This window comes from Rhinoderma darwinii, chromosome 1, assembly GCF_050947455.1.
Source record: "Rhinoderma darwinii isolate aRhiDar2 chromosome 1, aRhiDar2.hap1, whole genome shotgun sequence".
In the NCBI taxonomy this organism is placed as follows: Eukaryota; Metazoa; Chordata; class Amphibia; order Anura; family Rhinodermatidae; genus Rhinoderma; species Rhinoderma darwinii.
The window spans coordinates 389,260,271-389,280,977 of record NC_134687.1 but is presented as its reverse complement, the minus strand read 5'-3'; the positions used below and the strand labels follow the sequence as shown (position 1 = coordinate 389,280,977).

Genomic DNA, 20,707 nt, shown 5'->3' with positions numbered 1-20,707 from the left:
AAGTTTAGGGTCACTTAGAAATTTCCTTATTTTTGCAAGAAAAGTACAGTTTTTTTCAATGAAGATAACATTAAATGAATCAGAAATACACTCTATACATTGTTAATGTGCTAAATGACTATTCTAGCTGCAAACGTCTGGTTTTGAATGCAATATCTACATAGGTGTATAGAGGCCCATTTCCAGCAACCATCACTCCAGTGTTCTAATGGTACATTGTGTTTGCAAACTGTGTTAGAAGGCTAATGGATGATTAGAAAACACTTGAAAACCCTTGTGCAATTATGTTAGCACCGCTGTAAACAGTTTTGCTGCTTAGAGGAGCTATAAAACTGACCTTCCTTTGAGCTAGTTGAGAATCTGGAGCATTACATTTGTGGATTCGATTAAACTCTCAAAATGGCTAGAAAAAGAGAGCTTTCATGTGAAACTCGACAGTCTATTCTTGTTCTTAGAAATTAAGGCTATTCCATGCGGGAAATTGCCAAAAAACTGAAGATTTCCTACAATGGTGTGTACTACTCCCTTCAGAGGACAGCACAGACAGGCTCTAACCAGAGTAGAAAGAGAAGTGGGAGGCCCCGCTGCACAACTGAGCAACAAGACAAGTACATTAGAGTCTCTAGTTTGAGAAATAGATGCCTCACAGGTCCTCAACTGGCAGCTTCATTAAATAGTACCCGCAAAACGCCAGTGTCAACGTCTACAGTGAAGAGGCGACTCCGGGATGCTGGCCTTCAGGGCAGAGTGGCAAAGAACACAGCCATATCTGAGACTGGCTAATAAAAGGAAAAGATTAATATGGGCAAAAGCACACAGACATTGGACAGAGGAAGATTGGAAAAAAGTGTTATGGACAGACGAATCGAAGTTTGAGGTGTTTGGATCACACAGAAGAACATTTGTGAGACGCAGAACAACTGAAAAGATGCTGGAGGAGTGCCTGACGCCCATCTGTCATGCATGGTGGAGGTAATGTGATGGTCTGGGGTTGCTTTGGTGCTGGTAAAGTGGGAGATTTGTACAAGGTAAAAGGGATTTTGAATAAGGAAGGCTATCACTCCATTTTGCAACGCCATGCCATACCCTGTGGACAGCGCTTGATTGGAGCCAATTTCATCCTACAACAGGACAATGACCCAAAGCACACCTCCAAATTATGCAAGAACTATTTAGGGAAGGAGCAGGCAGCTGGTATTCTATCTGTAATGGAGTGGCCAGCGCAGTCACCAGATCTCAACCCCATAGAGCTGTTGTGGGAGCAGCTTGACCGTATGGTACGCAAGAAGTGCCCATCAAGCCAATCCAACTTGTGTGAGGGGCTTCTGGAAGCATGGGGTGAAATTTCTCCCGATTACCTCAGCAAATTAACAGCTAGAATGCCAAAGGTCTGCAATGCTGTAATTGCTGCAAATGGAGCATTCTTTGACGAAAGCAAAGTTTGAAGGAGAAAATTATTATTTCAAATAAAAATCATTATTTCTTTTTAAAACATAATTTTTTATTAACAGTTTTCACATTTTCTTATAAACATTCCACACAAAGGTTGCGGCATAAGTGCACAGCACTCAATTGTCATCAAATTAACATTGAATTAAACACAACATAACCTGACATACAAACATGGCATAAGTGTCGATCTTCATATAAACAGAAAACATGACTTCCCCCATCCCCGACACGACTTAGGTCATCAATGAGTAGCTACGTTTCATTTATCCCCTGACTAGATCAAAGTTGCAGACCCCCTAAAGTGCCTGCCAAGAGCTGCGTATAATACCACGCTGTGTGCCGGAAAGGCGTAACAATTTCCACTACCTCGGCCACTGTGCACTGCGATTCTATGAATATTTGCCATTTAGCGAATAGCTTCTTGGTTCCCGTTTCCTTCCGTCTTTCCACCTCCACCCTCTCAAGAACTAATAACTGTTTCAGGCGAGACACTATCAGGTCTAACCCCGGCGTGTCTGTTTCCAGCCATTTACTCAGGAGGCATCTCAAGGCCACCAGTAAAATCGTGTGCACCAGCGCTGGAGGTGATCTCACCCCTCGAGCACCCTCTTCCTCCGGCGGTCGCGCCTGATGGAACAGCAGCGCTTGAGGCGTCATTGGGAGTTTCATTTTCCAATGATCCGAAATATATTTGTGTACCATCACCCAAAATCGTTTAGTATGAACACACCCCCATACTCCATGCCACAAATTCGTCAGGGGGGTGTTGCATTTGGGACAACACGTAATGCGGTCGGGGAAGGATTGTGAAGGTAAAATATTAAAGCCATATATAGCCGAATGCATCAATTTAAAATAGGTTTCCCTCCAGCCAGGGGCGTAACTAGGAAAGACTGGGCCCCATAGCAAACTTTTGACTGGGGCCCCCCCTCCCCTGGGTGTCACACAACCCCCCCCCTCTTGTAGATAGTGACTTTTTTACAGCCCCCCCCCTGTAGATAACGCCATACAGCCCCCCCTCTGTAGATAGCGCCATACATCCCCCTGTAGAGTACGCCATACAGCCCCCCTGTAGATAACGCCATACAGCCCCCCTGTAGATAACGCCATACAGCCCCCCTGCAGAGAACGCCATACAGCCCCCCCTGTAGAGAACGCCATACAGCCCCCCTGTAGGGAACGCCATACAGCCCCCCCTCTGTAGATAGCGCCATACATCCCCTGTAGAGTACGCCATACAGCCCCCCTGTAGATAACGCCATACAGCCCCCTGTAGATAACGCCATACAGCCCCCTTGCAAAGAACGCCATACAGCCCCCCCTGTAGAGAACGCCATACAGCCCCCCCTGTAGGGAACGCCATACAGCCCCCCCCCTGTAGAGAACGCCATACAGCTACCCCCCTGTAGGGAACGCCATACAGCCACCCCCCCCTATAGGGAACGCCATACAGCGTCCCCCCCCTGTAGGGAACGCCATACAGCGTCCCCCCTCCCAACAAAAATGCGACCTACAGTGTGTCCTACAAAATACATGTATCCCCTCTCCACAGGATAAGGGATACATGTGTGATCGCTGGCAGCGATAGGGAGAACGGGGGACTGAAAGTCCCCTGAACTTCTCCATGACTAACCTCTGACTTCCGGCGTCTGCGCAGCTCAATAAAAATGAAAGGAGCGCTGGTCACGCATGCGCACAAGCACGACCGGCGCTCCATTCATTTCTACGGAGCTGCCGACACAGACCCCGGAAGTCCGAGGTTTGTGATGGAGAAGTTCAGGGGACTTTCAGTCCCCCGTTCTCCCTATCCCTGCCAGCGATCACACATGTATCCCCTGTCCTGTGGAGAGGGGATACATGTCCTGTGGAGAGGGGATACATGTCTTTTGCTCTATTTTGAGTCTTCAGGACCAGACACCGTTTAGCCATTTTTAGCACGTGTTAGTTAAATGGCTATAACTTTTTTATTTGTAGGGCTAACGACGTGATTTTTGCAATGTTTTTTCCTTAGACAATGCAGGTTTCATTTTTTATCGTTTTTATAAACACCTTTTTTGCTATTTTAGAATTTTTATTCATAAAGTTTGAAAATAATAGTAAAAAAATAAGCTTTTTTACGTTTGAGCTATTTGTTTTTGGTAATAACATAGTTTTACCCAAAAATAGACCTTTTATTTGTGATCGCCATTGTCTACCGTAAATTTTTATATATTACATGTCTATATTAGGGTAATTGGGTCAGCGCTAGCGTTACAACAATGTTTGGCGGGGGGGAACGTTTTTTTTTGGGGTGGGTATTTTATGTGTATTTATTATTTTAATTTTTTTTGCACTTTACTTTATTATTTTTTTATTACTATGGTCTGTCCCTCAAAGGTCAAAGAAGTCCTTTGGGGAACTTTATATATTTTTTTCTTTCTTTTACACCATGTTTTTCCACTGTAACTGGAGCTGCACAGCAGCCCCAGTTATTGTAGACACTGAAGCGCCTAGGGAGAGTGTCAGGGACTGCAAGGGGTTAAGAAAGGATGGAACGGTTTAAAATAATGCCCAGGATCAGGATTGGTCAACAAGGGGTAAGAGGGGCGTGGTTAAGAAGATATAAGGCAGAGGTTTGGAGCAGGAAGCCCTCTTACCTTCAAGCTGCAGTGGAAGAAACACCTTTGCTGCTGCTGTGGAGATTCAGAGCGTGGTCGTTAAGAAGATGGCAGAAGAACTGTTGCGGAAGGTGGCACAGCGGGTAGCGGCAGAGGGGCCTGCCTGGCTGGAATCCCTGTTGGAGGAAGGAGAGAGGCGAGGAGCTGAGCGGGGCATGGAACAGTCGGGAGCGGCTACCCGAGGTAGGCCGCAGCGCGTTACACGCCCTCCGGTTAGACTAAGCCCTAGCCCTGTTGCTATGAGGGGTGCTGTGACTGCTGCACAGTCATGCGGTGGTCCCAGCAGGTCCCCTAGGCCTATGTCGACGGGTGCTTCGTCGGTCGACATAGTGCCCCCCTCCCCCCCGTCCACTCGTCGCGCTGGCGTCCTTCCCCATGGCGGTAAGAGGGCGGCTGTTAAACCGGCACGGGCACGGTACAACCCGCCTCGAGCTGCTGATGCGGGCGCGGAGGCAGCGGCCGACTATCGTGACAGTGGGGTGAATATGGCGGACTCAGGCGACTGGTCCGACATGGTCGCTTACCATGCGGCATGTTCACAGGAGCTGGGACTTGCTTCTGGGGCCTGTGTGCAGCCGGGGTCGGCGCCATCTTTCCCCGTGCTGTTCTCTACGCAGCCAGAATTGGCGGCGGGGGGAACAGGGGCGGGACGTCCTGGCAGGCGCAGTGCAGCCAGGACACAAGATGGCGGCGCACGAAAAAAGAAGATGGCGGCGGGTGCGGGGAGGCGGACGGTGAGCAAGCAGCCCAGCCAGGGGGCGGGGGCTTCTGCGGTGCCTGTCGCTTCTCCACCCCGGTCCCCCCCGGGCCCCTGTCAGCACGGATCAGGGGCAGGGGGGGAGTGTGCTAGGAAAGATAGGAGTGAGGGTGTTTTGGATGCTATTTGCCCTTCTCCTGCCTTGTCATCTTTCTCTCCTGCAGGTCCAAGAAGGGAGCGTTCCAGGCGAGGGAGGAAACGCCGGGCTGGTGGACATCGCCGGCACGGCCATCATGGACGTCGCAGGTCAGGTGACGGGAAGAGGCGTGGTCGACGGTATTCCTCGTCTTCCAGCGATGGTTTCTCCTCCTCGTCTGCGACGACGTCCGCATCATCCGGATCATGGAGGAGGTCGTCGAGGAGATCCTCACGGCCGCAGAGACGCAGTCGACGCCGGGAGGTGCAGCGCTTGTCGGTGGATCAGGAGCAGCTGTCCCAGGTTGTACCTCCCGCCGGGCCGGTGGAGGAGGTGCAGGCCGTGGTTCCAGTGCCGCGGCAAGTGGCTGAAGGACCCTCTGGAGTCGGTGGGACCTCTGGGAGCGGTGAGTCGGCCTGCGGTGACGCATGGCTTAATAAACCTAATGCAGCGGGTGCGGATTTGATTTCTGTTTTAAAAGCCGTGGTGGCTGGGTTGAAAGTGAATGAGGGAACGTCGTGTCCCTCTGTGCCACCAGAGGGAGCTATGCCCCCGTCTGAGAAAGAGAATGCTTTAGCTAGTTTGACGTTTAGAGATTCATTGTTTTGTGGAGTCGCTCCTCTCGGGACTCATTTGTCAGCTGAGGTCAAGGACAAGATTTGGAGGAATGAATTTGTGGATATTTGGTCCTTGGTCTCGGTGGAGCAGGTGACTGTCGACAAGGAGCGGGGCTTTGAGAGAGGTTCGGATAGGAAAGCAAAAGTAGCGAAAACATTTGGCAACTGGGTACAGTGTTACGCTACACTGGCTCATGTTATTTGCCAACGCTATCCTGGGAAAGGGGCCGAGTTGTTTGTCTATTTTGACACAATTTTCAGCGCCCACAGGCTGCACGGTGGTGCGGCCTGGTGGCGATATGATGAAGAATTTCGGCGACGTTTGGCTTTGTCGCCTGATATTAGTTGGGCGACGAAGGCAACGGACGTGTGGTTGCAGCTTATTTTAGCGCAAGGGAGTAGGCAACAACGCCCCTTTCCCAGTGCGGCCGCAGCACCGGGCCCCGCCCCTGGAGTTGCGGCCGCTAGGCCCACAGGTGCCTGTTGGCTCTACAATGAGGGCCACTGTCGTTTCTTTGCCACGTGCAAATTTCGACATGAATGCTCCATCTGTGGGGGCGCTCATTCGGCGCTCCGGTGTTTCCGGAGAGGTAAGCAGCCGGTCAAGGCACCTCCTTCCGGCGCAGCGGAGAACGCCGGTGAACGTGCTCGAGATGGGCCCATGGTTAGAGCGGTACCACAGGAGGCGGGAAGCAGAGGTGCTCACTAACGGGTTTTCGTTTGGTTTTGAGATTCCTTTTGAATATTCTGCGACATTGTCATTGGCTGACAATTTGAAGTCGATCAATGAGAATGTGGGCATTGCGCGGCTAAAATTAGCTAAAGAAGTGGAATTAGGAAGAATGGCAGGTCCATTCAGCGAGCCGCCGTATACGAATCTGCGAGTTTCCCCCCTTGGTTTAGTTCCAAAGAAGGAACGAGGAAAGTTTAGGCTGATTCATCACCTTTCTTTTCCTCGCGGTGGTTCTGTTAATGACGGTATTTCTAGGGTGGAGGCGGCGGTTTCGTATACGTCTTTTGATGTTGCAGTAAGGTTGGTACAGGCGGCTGGACAAGGGGCGTTGTTAGCCAAATCTGATATTGAAGCGGCCTTTCGTTTGCTGCCGGTTCATCCGGAGTGTTTTCACCTGCTGGGTTGTTGTTTAGACAAAGGGTTTTACGTGGATATGTGCCTTCCTATGGGTTGTTCAATATCATGCAGTTACTTTGAGATGTTTGCGTCATTTTTAGAGTGGGTAGTTCGTTTGGAGTCTGGTTGTGACTCGGTCATTCATTATCTGGATGATTTTCTTTTTGTGGGCCCGGGGGGCTCTGGGTTGTGCAGCACGTTGCTGAGAGTGTTTCGACAGGTGATGTCGCGTTTCGGGGTACCTATTTCCGAGGATAAGACGGAAGGTCCTGTAACGGTTTTGTCATTTTTGGGTATCGAAATAGATAGCGAGCGGATGATTTTTCGGTTGCCAGATGATAAATTGGCAAGGCTAGTGACGCAGGTTGACCAGGTCATGGGGTCGAAAAAAGTGACGTTAAAACAGTTACAGTCGTTAATGGGATTGCTGGTGTTTGCTTGTCGTATAATTCCAATGGGTCGTGTTTTTTCTAGGCGTTTGTCTTTAGCCACTAGAGGTATCTCGAAGCTAAATCATTTTATCAGGGTAACCTCTTGTATGAGGAAGGATTTGTTTGTCTGGCATTCTTTTTTGAGTTCGTTTAACGGGAGGTCGGTGTGTCAGGACGCTGAGTTGTCTAATGTAGATTTGGAATTATTTACGGATGCAGCCGGAAGTGATGGTTTTGGAGCAATTTTGGGCCGAAGTTGGTGTAGATCCCCTTGGCCCTTGCATTGGAGTGATTTGGGAGTCTTACGTAATTTAACGCTATTGGAATTGTTTCCTATTATAGTTGCAATAGAGTTATGGGGTAGCGTGATGGTGAATAAGAGGATTGTATTTTGGACAGACAACATGGCGGTGGTGCATGCGGTGAACGGGTTGTCGTCTAGTTCGTTGCCGGTATTAGCTTTATTAAGACGGTTGGTTTTGAAGTGTTTGCGTTTGAATGTGTGGTTTCGTGCAAAACATGTTCCGGGTGTCAGTAATGTGATGGCTGATGCTTTGTCTCGTTCACAGATGTCCCGGTTTCGGGAATTGCACCCGGCAGCTTTGGCAGAAGGGGTGTCCCCCCCCCCTTCACTTATGGGCCCTGGTCGAGGACAACTTATGAGACTGTTGAGGGGTTCGGTGGTACCGGCGACTTGGAAGAGTCATTGCAGAGCGTGGGATCGGTGGTTGGAGATTGCGGGGAATGACTTCCCATCACAGGAGGGGTGTCACCTGGACGTCACGTTAGCAAGTTTGGTACAAATACGTCAGGAAGGGGGTAGTGCGGCCACGGCGAGCAAGTTTTTAGCAGGAGTGGCCTTTATGTTAAAATTGTGGGGATGCAGAGATGTTACAAAAGAATTTGTAGTTCGGCAGTCTTTAAAAGGGTGGAAAAAAGAGGCGTGTTCAAGGGACACGAGGCGGCCAGTATCTTTTTCACTTTTGGGTCGGCTTCTAGCCGTTTTATGTTTTGTGTGTCGGGATGAATATGAAGTGTCCTTGTTCGGCGCGGCGTTTTCGTTGGCTTTCTTTGCCGCTTTGCGGGTTAGTGAGCTGGTTCCGCACAGAGTAAGTGCGAGCGGTGGTCTTCTCGGATCGGATGTAGTAACGTTGGGAGATTCTCTCAGGGTCTGTGTGCGGAGGTCAAAGACTGATGTGGTAGGAAAGGGGGCTTGGCTGTCGATTGGGAGGATTGGGGGGCAGTATTGCCCGGTAAAATGGGTCCAGGAATTCGTGTTGGTCCGAGTGCCCGGGACGCAATTCTTGATCCATCAGGATGGATCCGCGATGTCGCGTTTTCAATTTGAGGCGATTTTTAAGGCCGGCTTGAAGTATCTAGGTTTGCCGCCGGGCGAGTTTGGTACACATTCATTTAGGATAGGTGCGGCAACTGAGGCGGATGCCTTGGGCTTGGATTCAGCGGCTATCATGAGTCTGGGTAGATGGCGCTCTAATAGCTATAAGTCATATGTGTGACATGATCTGGTTTTAAAGATGGTGTAAGCTGGAAGTTTTCATAAGAAAGGTCGCCCCCTCCCCTCCCCCCCCCCCTGTTTTTCCTTCCTGTTATATGGAGTGTTATGTTAACCCTGCCTGTAATTTTCATTTGACCGGAATGTAGCTTAATTTCTTTGTTAGGGTTGCGGCGCCCCCAAGTGTGGATCTTGGGGCATTCGTATGTGCATTGGGCAGCGGTTCGAGCGGGTCGAAGGCCATTAGGTCCGAATTTGGGCCTCGCACAGGCCGACGTCCATTGGAGAGGTGTCCGGGGATTACGGTGGGTGCAGTTACTGCCAGAAGTAGTGGCAGTTACAAGGCACACGTACGGACCTGTTGTCCTAATCATCCATGCGGGTGGAAATGATATCGGCCAAGTGAAAATGGCTGAGTTATTGTCAATTATACGAACTGATTTGGCGCGTTTTCGGGATCTGTTCGCCCGTTGCGTGATAGTTTGGTCCGAAATAGTGGCGCGCACGGTGTGGCGAGGAGCGAGGAATATGGCAGCTTTGGAGAGAGTGCGCAGGTTAATTAATGTGCGGGTGTCGCGGTTCATTCGCTCTATAGGGGGGATCGGGTTGCGACACCAATCCCTGGAGGGGGATAATGCAGATCTGCTGGCACCGGATGGAGTGCATCTGAATGATATCGGGCTCGATATCTTTTTATTGGATCTCTTGGATGGTGCCGAGAGAGGGCTGGCGTTGCTTGGTGGGGGTGGTCGGGGGACTGAGTAGGTTTCTCAGTTCCCCCTTCTTGGCGGAAAGTACGGCAGATGAAGACGGAGGTAGCACCCTACATGCCTGATGGAGACAGGGAGCATCGGCATTTCAGGAGGAGAGGAAATAAATAAATATATATATGTCTTCATGCCGATGGTTGTAAATAATAATAAAGCTGTGGCCACTTCCACATTTGCATAAAGAAGGTGTTGGTGTGTTAATTCAAAGAAGGATGGTTAAGGTCCTGGGCAGGTAAAGTGGATAATGGGTCCTTGCAGTCTTGTAGACACTGAAGCGCCTAGGGAGAGTGTCAGGGACTGCAAGGGGTTAAGAAAGGATGGAACGGTTTAAAATAATGCCCAGGATCAGGATTGGTCAACAAGGGGTAAGAGGGGCGTGGTTAAGAAGATATAAGGCAGAGGTTTGGAGCAGGAAGCCCTCTTACCTTCAAGCTGCAGTGGAAGAAACACCCGCCCTCCCTCCCCTGGTGGTTTTGGTTTTGTTTTTTAAAATTTTTCTACGGTTATATTCTTGTTCTGGCGTTTTTCTGGTTTTTTCGTAGATGTCACAGCTGGCGGAAAGTACGGCAGATGAAGACGGAGGTAGCACCCTACATGCCTGATGGAGACAGGGAGCATCGGCATTTCAGGAGGAGAGGAAATAAATAAATATATATATGTCTTCATGCCGATGGTTGTAAATAATAATAAAGCTGTGGCCACTTCCACATTTGCATAAAGAAGGTGTTGGTGTGTTAATTCAAAGAAGGATGGTTAAGGTCCTGGGCAGGTAAAGTGGATAATGGGTCCTTGCAGTCCAGGGGAAATCAGCCCTCTCATAGTGACGATTGTCACTAATAGGGCTGTGCTGGGTCTGATTAGACCCAGCAGCAGTCTGCCACTAACGGTACCCGGCGATCATGTGACCAGTCACATGATCACTGTGAGGAATAGAGACAGCGCTGCTGCTGCTGTCTCTATTCCTGTACACAGCGCGCATTGAGCGCTGTGTACAAGTGATCAGAGAAGACAGAAGCAGCGAAAGCTGCTTCTATCCTCTCCTCAGTGTCAGTGTCAGTGTCAGTGTCAGTGACTGCCGGAGACCCGACATTCAGCTGCCCGATCGCGCGGGCAGAAAGTTAAAACCCGAGCCGTAGAAAGTCTCTGGCTCGGGTTTTAAGGACCCTGACCGCTGGCCGTAAAAATACAGCCAGCGGTCGGGAACCAGTTAATGGCAGAGCGGGGAGATACCTCCCTGCTCTGCCGTAGTGTTCAGTGGCGTCCCGCTGTAGCAGCCATAGCGGCTTCTAGCGGAGCCTCCGGCCATGGTGGGGGCCCGTGCCGGCTGGCGACACGGGTTCCCTCATGCCGTGGGCCCCGTAGCAGCCGCTACTGCTGCTACGGCGGTAGTTACGCCACTGCCTCCAGCTCTCGTTTATAACACTCTTCCGTACCGTCTCACAAACCCCCAATATGATCTCACCTATACCTGGATCTTGAGTCCATCGTTCCCAGACTTCGAATCTAGCCCTTGATTGCGGACGAACAAAACCATCCCCCAGTGGTCTATACAACCCTGAAATAGTCGTACGCACAGTCGTTGGACCTATGACCTCATCTAGGGTGTGAGATGTGGCTTCCTTATTCAAATCCCTGAGCCTAGAGGTGCAGAATGATCGAACCTGAAGAATTTGTAAAAAATTAACCCTACCCTCTAAGGGTCTAAGTTTAGCGGTGATTTCCGCCCCGGTTAACCATCTCCTTTCCTCTATATGCATAAGATCCCCTGCGTTGTTAATGCCTACAGTCCCCCAAGAGGCAAATCTATCCCCCCTGCCTACTCCCGGTAGAAATTCCGGGTGTCCGCCCAACGGCATATGTTTCAATAGCAGGTGAGGTAGGTCAAAGTGCTTATGTACCGCTTTCCAAGCTAGGACTGTATCTCTCAATACAATGGAGGTTTTGAGACGGCACGGAAGAGAAGCAACTCTACAAAATGTAGCAAAGCTTTCAGGTTCCAGGGTGAGGCATACTCCCCCTCCAGACCTAAGTTGGAATAATGGCTCGTTTCGTGAAGCCAATCCACTACATGACGAAAGAGACATGCCACGTTATAACCCCTGATATTCGGGAAGTTCAAACCCCCTTCTTGTTTACCCATCATGAGCTTGGTGAGTGCAATGCGAGGCCTTTTTCCTGCCCATATAAATTTTGTGAATGAGGAAGTCAGTTTAGGGACATCCACATGTTTCAATAGGAGAGGGAGTGTTTGAAAGGGGTATAGCCATCTTGGGAAACTAACCATCTTAATCAGGTGGCACCTCCCCAGAAGGGATAACGGCAATTGGCACCATAAGGTGAGTTCCGCTTGTATTTTTTTAAATAACGGGGGATAATTTAGGCCATACAGGGTGTCTGGCACCTTCCCTATCTTAATGCCCAGATAAGTAATGCAGTGTTCAACCGGGGATATCCCACATCCCAAGGATTGCCAAAAGGTCTTAGGCAGTGGTTTGCCCAACTGCAGCAGTTCGCTTTTAGCTAGGTTGACTTTATATCCCGAGCATTGCCCAAACTCCTGTAAAAAATGAAAATCCGGCATTAAATGCTCTTGAGGATTTGACATAAAAAGTATAACGTCATCAGCAAACAGGGCTAACTTAACTGCCAGTGATCCCACCTGAATACCTCTGAACATATCGGATTCCTCCAGGAATCTAGCCATAGGTTCCATTGCTAGATTGAATAACAGTGGCGAAAGTGGACATCCCTGCCGGGTTCCTTTATGCAATTGAAAGGGATCCAACAGAAATCCTGAGGAATGAACGTGGGCCTGGGGATTATTGTAAACACCCTTCAAGAAGACCCTGGCAGCTTTACCTTCTCCAAAAATTCCCTACCTTTTTGGGGGTCTATGGGCGTGTCTGAGTAAAGGGCTTGATAATATTTACTTAATATAGTGTTAATTTTTTTTTGGTCTGATGTAGGATTTCCGTTGGAGTCGTTAAGTGTTGAAATGTGTGACGGTGCAAACCTCCCCTTCGCTAGTCGCGCTAATAATTTGCCCGCTTTATTGCCGAAACGCATTAGATCAGCATCAAATTGGGACCGATAAATACTTTCTCTTTTATCTAACCACTGATCAAATTGCCGCTTAGCTTCCCTCCATTTCTCCCCCAAAGACGTTGATGGAGAGTGTAAAAATGCTGTATATGCACACCGTAATCGGTCACTCGCTGCCTTGTACCCTTCGGTAGTCTTGCGTTTAAGATTAGACATAAATTGCATAATTTTCCCTCGTATTACCACTTTGGCTGTACGCCAATACAGTGACGGGTCCGAACGATGTGATGCATTATCTCCATCAAATTCCGTCCACCACCCCTTTAGCTTCTGTATAAAGCCCTCAACCTTTGCCAGAAAGGAGGGGAACCTCCAAATAAAATCCGTTCCCCTAGCTACTGTGTCGGCCAAAGTAATGGTAACCGGGGCATGATCCGAAATAACGAGATCCTCAATCGCCGCTTCACGCAGCCGTCGAGATAAGGCGTCATTAACTAGCAAATAATTAATACGCGACCACGATTGATGGACATGAGAAAAATGTGTGTATTCCCGCGCATCAGGGTGTAGAATCCTCCAAGCATCTGTTAGGGCAGTGTGTCTTAAAAAGTCTGGCAAGATCTTATCCCTATTTCTCTGCGAACTAGTCCCTGCGCTCCTATCTTCCCTGGAGGACCTTACAGTGTTAAGGTCTCCCCTTAGAATTAAAAGCCTAGTACGATCCTGCTGGAGTTGGGCTTCCAAGTGACCAAAAAACCCTGTGTTGACCGCATTTGGGCCATACACATTATGAATACTGATAGTTTCCCCTGCATGTTCCACCACTAGATGGATCCAACGGCCCTCATCATCACGCTCCTGGGACACCAGCGTAAAAGTAACATTTTTGTGTACCAGAATTATAACTCCCGCCTTACCATCCCTTGCCGGCGAGCCAAAAACCTGACCCACCCAGAATTTTTGCAAATACTTAAATTCTGGCTCGGTAAGGTGAGTTTCCTGCAATAGGACTACATCTGGGTGTAATCGTTTCATGTGTCGCAAAAGTTTGGTCCGTTTCTGTGGGGACCTAAGCCCCTTAACATTCCATGAGATTATTTTCATGTTATTGGGCAGTGCATAAGATGAGCTAAAATGTCGAAAAGCCGTGATAGGTTCGGGGAGTCAGAGCCATCTTTTCCCAAAAGCCATGCGTAAACATTAAGAACGTAGCCAAAACCCGGCTTAGAAACCAAAACTAAACTCCATATCAAGGCCATCAGGCCCTGACCTAAAAGGAACGAAAAATCGCCTGCGTCAAGGGTCATCAGCCCCTTAATACCCCTTGGCGTAAGAGACTTCACCTTTTTTCTGTTGTGCCAAAACACGTCCCTCCCTCCCCCCCAGACCTGCATATATATCACCTTCAATGAGTAAGCTGCACCTGCCCTTACCACCTCATTAACCCTTTGCTGCCGATACACAAATTTATACAATCTTATACCATCGGTCCAACCTCTTAGAGTCCGTTTGGACTATAACATGACGTGTCAATATGAACCCTGCTTCCACCACTAGACTGCCCTGCCTCATTTTCCAGAGTCCCCTACCGAACCTTCCCCAAGTATGTGACCTGTGGCAGATATAACTAATCCCTTGCGTAGGGGAGGCCTTGTATCATTCCCGGTCGAGCACGCCCACAAGGAGAGATCTCAGAGCATGCCCTAACTCACTCTCTAATCCCCTGCAGTGGAAAAGCGGAAAAATATCAAAATGCATACATTTTAACATTATAACATTAGGTCAGTTACTGACCGAAACAAGGTGCCTTATAAGACCGCCAAATGCAGCCATCAGAACTTAAAAATTATCTGCAAACTTATCTGCAGACGATCGGAACCTGCGATTGATCTACAGCGTCCACATGACCACCACATCAGATAAAATGGTGCTGAGAAAACTTTGCCCGTCAATCAGGAGACGTAGATCGGGTGCGGTCCCGCGGTCGCCTCTGCGGCTTCGGAGGGTCCCCTCCATTTCCGGATCGACCTCCCCGGGATCTTCCTGGTGTGGGCATTAAAGCTTCTGCCCAGGTTCGCTCCATATCCAGTCGATTCCGTTTGACTTCTCTTGACTTGCGATGTGGACTGTGTGCTGGACTGCGATGCTCCTCGTGCTGGGGTCCGTGTCTGCAGAGCTCTGCAAGTGCGTCCTCCGCTTCCTTCGGTGTGGTGAATATCTTGGTCCGCCCGTTCTCTTGAAACACCCGTAAGATGGCTGGGTACTGCAGGTTAAAACGTACTTTCGCTTGGAACTGCGCGGTACAGATCTTGCTGAAAGAACGCCTGCGTTTTGCGACCTCTGTAGAATAGTCCTCGAAAAGTAGCACTTTCATGCCCATTATTTCCAAAGGACGCGATCTGCTGCGGAATGCCTTCATAAGTGCCACCTTATCATTGTAATCCAACAATTTAAAGATTACTTGTCTGGGACGAAGCAAATTGTTGTCATCCACTGTTGGGAGATTTCTGGGGTCCGGCCCCACCCTGTGTGCCCTCTCCACCCGGCAGGGACGTGGAAGACCTAAAGCTGCTGGCAATGTCCTCTCACATAGTCGCTGTAAATCAGAAGGGACCACCGCTTCTTTCAGACCCACCAGTCGTAGGTTGCTCCTCCTGGAGCGGTTTTCCAGATCCTCCACCTTGTCCCCCAACTGCGTAGTAACCGACAGCACCACTTTAAGTTTGGATTGCAGGCGCTCGTTTTCATCCTCCAGCAGCGTCATACGCTGTTCTAATTCATCAGTCCTGGAAGTTACTTGTGCCAGATCCGCATGCATGCGGTTCAGAGAATTTTGCACCGTTTTTTCCAGTGCCTTTTGCAGGTCTGGCGCTATCTGCTTGGCCACTTCACGGGCCAGGGCTATATAATCGATAGGTGCAGGATGAGAAGAGGCTATGGGTTCTGCAGGGTTTGAAAACTGGGACTGAAGCTGCTGCAGTTCATCATCCTGTGTGTATAGCAGGGGAGCAGTGGCGGGAAGCGCCGCCATCTTACCTCCCTTTTCCAAGGCCGCGTCTTCCATGGCTGGCTTATGCGCACTTCTGAGGAGGTACCTGTCCATACAGGCCCCACTGGGTATGTTCCTGTGTGCAGGGCAGGTGACTTCACAGCTCATTGTCGCCGCCGGAGCGACTGTTGCGGGCAAGCAGGCTAGACGGGAGCGGGAGCTCAGTCACTCGCGTCCTGCATCGCCAGCGCCGGAAGTAAATCATTATTTCTAACCTTGTCAATGTCTTGACTATATTTTCTAGTCATTTTGCAACTCATTTGATAAATATAAGTGTGAGTTTTCATGGAAAACACAAAATTGTCTGGGTGACCCCAAACTTTTGAACGGTACATTGTGTGTGTACATTATATATATGTGTGTATATATATGTATACATTGTGTGTATATGTGTGTGTACATATTTATACATTATGTGTTTGTACATTATATATATATGTGTTTATATAAATATGTATACAGTGTGTATGTGTACTGTACACAGTCCAAAACATGGAACTGGAGAACACAACTTCTATTATGGAGCGGGCAGCACTCCGCTGTTAACCACCCCCTTCTGCTCTACTTCCAATAGGTTGACAAGACACGCCCATAACATGTTCTGAACGCGCCCATATGAGGTAACCCTGCCCATCTTGGCACAGGCACCCTTGTCCAGGCATAGTCGCATGTGAACGGCGGCTCCGCCCTATGTGCGGTAGGTGTGTGGGTCCTTGCCACGCCCAGTTTCCTATCATCGGATTCCAGCAGCCGCGACTTGTCGCTCTTCCTCCGGTTCTTTCTGCTGCTACCGAGGTGTGTGCGCTTCTTGTTGGCTGCAGAGCTGGGAGCAGCGGGCGGCCGGTGTGTCAGGTGATGAGGCCTGGGTGATCATCGTTATGTCCCTGTGCTGCGGCAGTGGCCGGGGGGAGGGGGGTTGCAGTGGCCGCACCTGCCCGGCTGTGTGTGCCTGTTTGTATACGGGAGTGGGGGTAACGGGAACAGCCGCTGTTTGTTGTCATGGAGACGCGATGCGTCCTGTGTAATTAGTGCTGCAGGAACTGGAATGGGCAGGAGGATGGGAAGCGGCCTCTGTCATGGCTGCAGGCTATCCGTCTAAATAGGTGTCATGTGCGACATTCTCTGTTGTGTGCGACATTCATGTATGAGGGGCAGACGCTGATGTCACTACAGTGAGTGCTGCACAGTCAGCGGCCGGCTTTTGTAGCTCATGTTCATTGTGGTGCCCTGTACTGGTTGATGGGCTTATAGTTCTACCCAGGCCAGGAGATGGCACAGTCAGTGTTTACAGGAGATGGCACAGTCAGTGTTTACAGGAGATGGCACAGTCAGGGTTTACAGGAGATGGCACAGTCAGGGTTTACAGGAGATGGCGCAGTCAGGGTTTACAGGAGATGGCGCAGTCAGGGTTTACAGGAGATGGCGCAGTCAGGGTTTACAGGAGATGGCGCAGTCAGGGTTTACAGGAGATGGCGCAGTCAGGGTTTACAGGAGATGGCGCAGTCAGGGTTTACAGGAGATGGCGCAGTCAGGGTTTACAGGAGATGGCAGAGTCAGGGTTTACAGGAGATGGCGCAGTCAGGGTTTACAGGAGATGGCGCAGTCAGGGTTTACAGGAGATGGCGCAGTCAGGGTTTACAGGAGATGGCGCAGTCAGTGTTTACAGGAGATGGCGCAGTCAGTGTTTACAGGAGATGGCGCAGTCAGGGTTTACAGGAGATGGCGCAGTCAGGGTTTACAGGAGATGGCGCAGTCAGGGTTTACAGGAGATGGCGCAGTCAGGGTTTACAGGAGATGGCGCAGTCAGGGTTTACAGGAGATGGCGCAGTCAGGGTTTACAGGAGATGGCGCAGTCAGGGTTTACAGGAGATGGCGCAGTCAGGGTTTACAGGAGATGGCGCAGTCAGGGTTTACAGGAGATGGCGCAGTCAGGGTTTACAGGAGATGGCGCAGTCAGGGTTTCCAGGAGCTGGCGCAGTCCGTGTTTCCAGGAGGTGGCGCAGTCCGTGTTTCCAGGAGGTGGCGCAGTCCGTGTTTCCAGGAGGTGGCGCAGTCCGTGTTTCCAGGAGGTGGCGCAGTCCGTGTTTCCAGGAGGTGGCGCAGTCCGTGTTTAGAGCCTAAACTTACTAGAAAGCAGGAGAATGTAAAATGTGTGTTATTAACAAGCCACAGAAGTCTGGGACCCCCTGACCTCCTAAATACTGACCCCATAAATTAGGAGACCCCAGTCCTGCTCTGGATTCCTAAGCCCAGCACTGAGCTGTTCATCTATTTGTGTATATCATTTATTATACCTCATTAAAATGGTTGAGGGCTAAATATGACCCCTGCATCTGCCCTATTATTGAGAGGGAATCTCCTACTCTGCACCGCTCGTCTTTTCTGCACCGTTCACACGTCCGATTTGACACGGATTTTGGTGCGGATCCTCCTCCCATGCATGTGAATCGGACTTCCACAACCTCGTCGCATGTTGTGGATAATAGGGCCTAAGCCTTGTGCAGATGTGCAGCACATCATGTCAGATTGTCAGTATACAAATCCGACACGTGTCATAGTAGTTTTTTTGCATTACCCTCTGTCTCCCCCGTAACAGTGTTCACAAGTGCCCCTTACTTATGTGGCTCCTTTAACAATGGAAGCAGGACACTTGGCTACGTAGCCGGCTGCCCTGACAGGTATGTCCTTGATACATGTATACCGGGGAAGTCCATTAGATCACCTTCTGGAGAGACGGTGGGCCTTGTAAAAACTGCTATCCTGGTGGTTACAGACCCCCTTTTTATTTAGGGTGTCCGTTAGATTCACCTAGCAGGGTCACCTGACCGGCTCCATGACACCTTTATGAGAGAGGAGTCCTTAGATACTTTACAGAAATTGTCTGCTTTCCTTTAGCTCGGATGGTGGGTTTAGGGTGCTGCCCAGTGGGTGCTCTTGCCCCATTAATATTTGGGTATCTAGAAGAGGTTTGTCTTGTGATCGATTACCTCGATATTGAATCGTTTTATGTTTGTTAGTCCGTGTCAGTACCCTCTTCCTGATTATTATATCTAAAAGTATATGAAGAATACCTTCTAAGCGGTTTTTTAGTTCCAAACACATAATTATTGCTCTAAAAGGCGCACAATAGCGCAGGTTTGTAATTTTGAATTTTTTTACTCTGTATATTTGAAAGGACTTTTGAAAGACACTTGTCACGTCATGTTTGTTCACGCGAGATGAAGGAATTGAGATTAAGAAGCATCTTCAGGCTTTCTGACTGGAATTTATGGGTTCCTCTCTAGGGGTAGTCCGCACACCGTTTTTTGGCGCTGATTTTGACGCAAAAAAAGTGGAAAAGTATTGAAAGAATTGCTGCCCTTTTAAAATCTGCCTCAAAGTCCCTAAAGGAATTTTAAGAGCAGATTTTTTTTTTCTACCAAACGAAAAACGCTGTGTGAATTCCCCCTAAGGGTATGTTCACACGAGGGCGTCCGTAACGGCTGAAATTACGGGGATTTTTCAGCCTGAAAACATCCCCGTCATTTCAGCCGTAACGGCATGTGCAAGCGCTTGAACGCCGCGTCAATTACGGACGTAATTGGCGCTGCTATTCATTGGAGTCAATGAATAACTGCTCCAATTACGGCCAAAGAAGTGACAGGTCACTTCTTTGACGCGGGCGTCTATTTACGCGCCGTCATTTGACAGCGGCGCGTAAATTACGCCTCGTGTGAACAGACAAACGTCTGCCCATTGCTTTCAATGGGCAGATGTTTGTCAACGCTATTGAGGCGCTATTTTCAGACGTAATTCGGGGCAAAAACGCCCAAATTACGTCCGTAAATAGGCCGTGTGAACATACCCTCAGAATTGTGTCGTATTTTTGTGGCAGTGCAGACACAGCCGTGTTCTCGAGAGATCACGCTGTGTCGTCACTCACAAGTCCTGCATCGTGTCAGACGAGCGAGGACACATCGGCACCAGAGGCTACAGATGATTACCTGCAAACGCTGATGCTGCTGCAGAATCATCTGTAGCCTCTGGTGCCGATGTGTCCTCGCTCGTCCGACACGATGCAGGACCTGTGAGTGACGTCGCAGTGTGATCTCTCGAGAACACGCTGTGTGTCTGCACTGCCAGAAGCTGGGCGTTCTGAAGAGAAGTGGATGATACTTCTCGTCAGAGCGCCCAGCTAGTAAAAGAAGTAAAAACGCCCCGATGTACGCACATAATACACGCCCAGTTGTACTTTTACTTTTCAACACGCCCACTTGGACTTTTGCAAGCCTCATTTGCATAAATACAAAAATGGTCATAACTTGGCCAAAAATGCTCGTTTTTTAAAAATAAAAACGTTACTGTAATCTTCATTGCAGCGCCTATCTGCTGCAATAGCAGATCGGGGTTGCAAAATCTGGTGACAGAGCCTCTTTAAGATGGCAGGTGAGGACAGGGATAGTTCTCTCACATCCCATGATGCTAAGCAGGGTTGCCAACCTCACTTCAGTCATTTTTGGTCAACTGAGCTAAAAATCACGGGCAGACCCAAATATTTACAGATGCATTCCAAAATCAAGAGTTAGTGATAAACCTGATGTGCCATAGCGTTTGAATGACTATCACTTAGTGAGTACTGGTCTAGTCTGCTGGGAGCCTACCTGCATGTGCCTAGGACTCGCCAATCACAGCCCCACCTTGTAGCTTTCCCGTGCTAAGTTAGCTAGCGTGGGAAAGCTACAAGCGGGGCTGTGATCGGTGCGTTCGACTCCGCTGGACTTCTGCTATACACGCGTTTCAAGAAACCTATTGGTCCAAAGCGTCCTCAATGCCCGCGGCTTACTCTATATTTCTGCCTCAATGCTCACCCCATTTACCTCAATTCCCGTGCGACACGGCGAAGGACAGTACCCACGGACAATGGGGGTTATATACAGGGTTGAGGGGGTAATATATATACGAGGATGGGGGTCCCTGTTTATAACCCCCATCATTCCTGTATATACCAGCCAGCCATCATCCCTGTATGTACCAGCCAGCCATCGTCCCCGTATATTACTCCCTCAACCCGTGTATATAACCCCATAATCCGTGTCTGTAAACGGACAGTTGGCAACCCTGATGCTAAACTATATAGTCTGAAATCTCCAGACCTCCGACTGCACAGAGACTATG

General features: G+C 49.4%; 1 protein-coding gene across 2 annotated transcripts in view; it reads left to right on the top strand.

Annotated features, from left to right (window-relative positions):
* Positions 1 to 16,184: 16,184 nt before the first annotated feature.
* The window catches only part of AGTPBP1 (ATP/GTP binding carboxypeptidase 1), a 163,212-nt gene continuing 158,689 nt past the window's right edge, over positions 16,185 to 20,707 (top strand). For both annotated transcript variants that reach the window (XM_075828721.1, XM_075828714.1), the window contains exon 1: positions 16,185 to 16,405. The gene's annotated coding sequence lies outside the window, so the exon portion shown is untranslated. The remainder of the gene's footprint in view (positions 16,406 to 20,707) is intronic.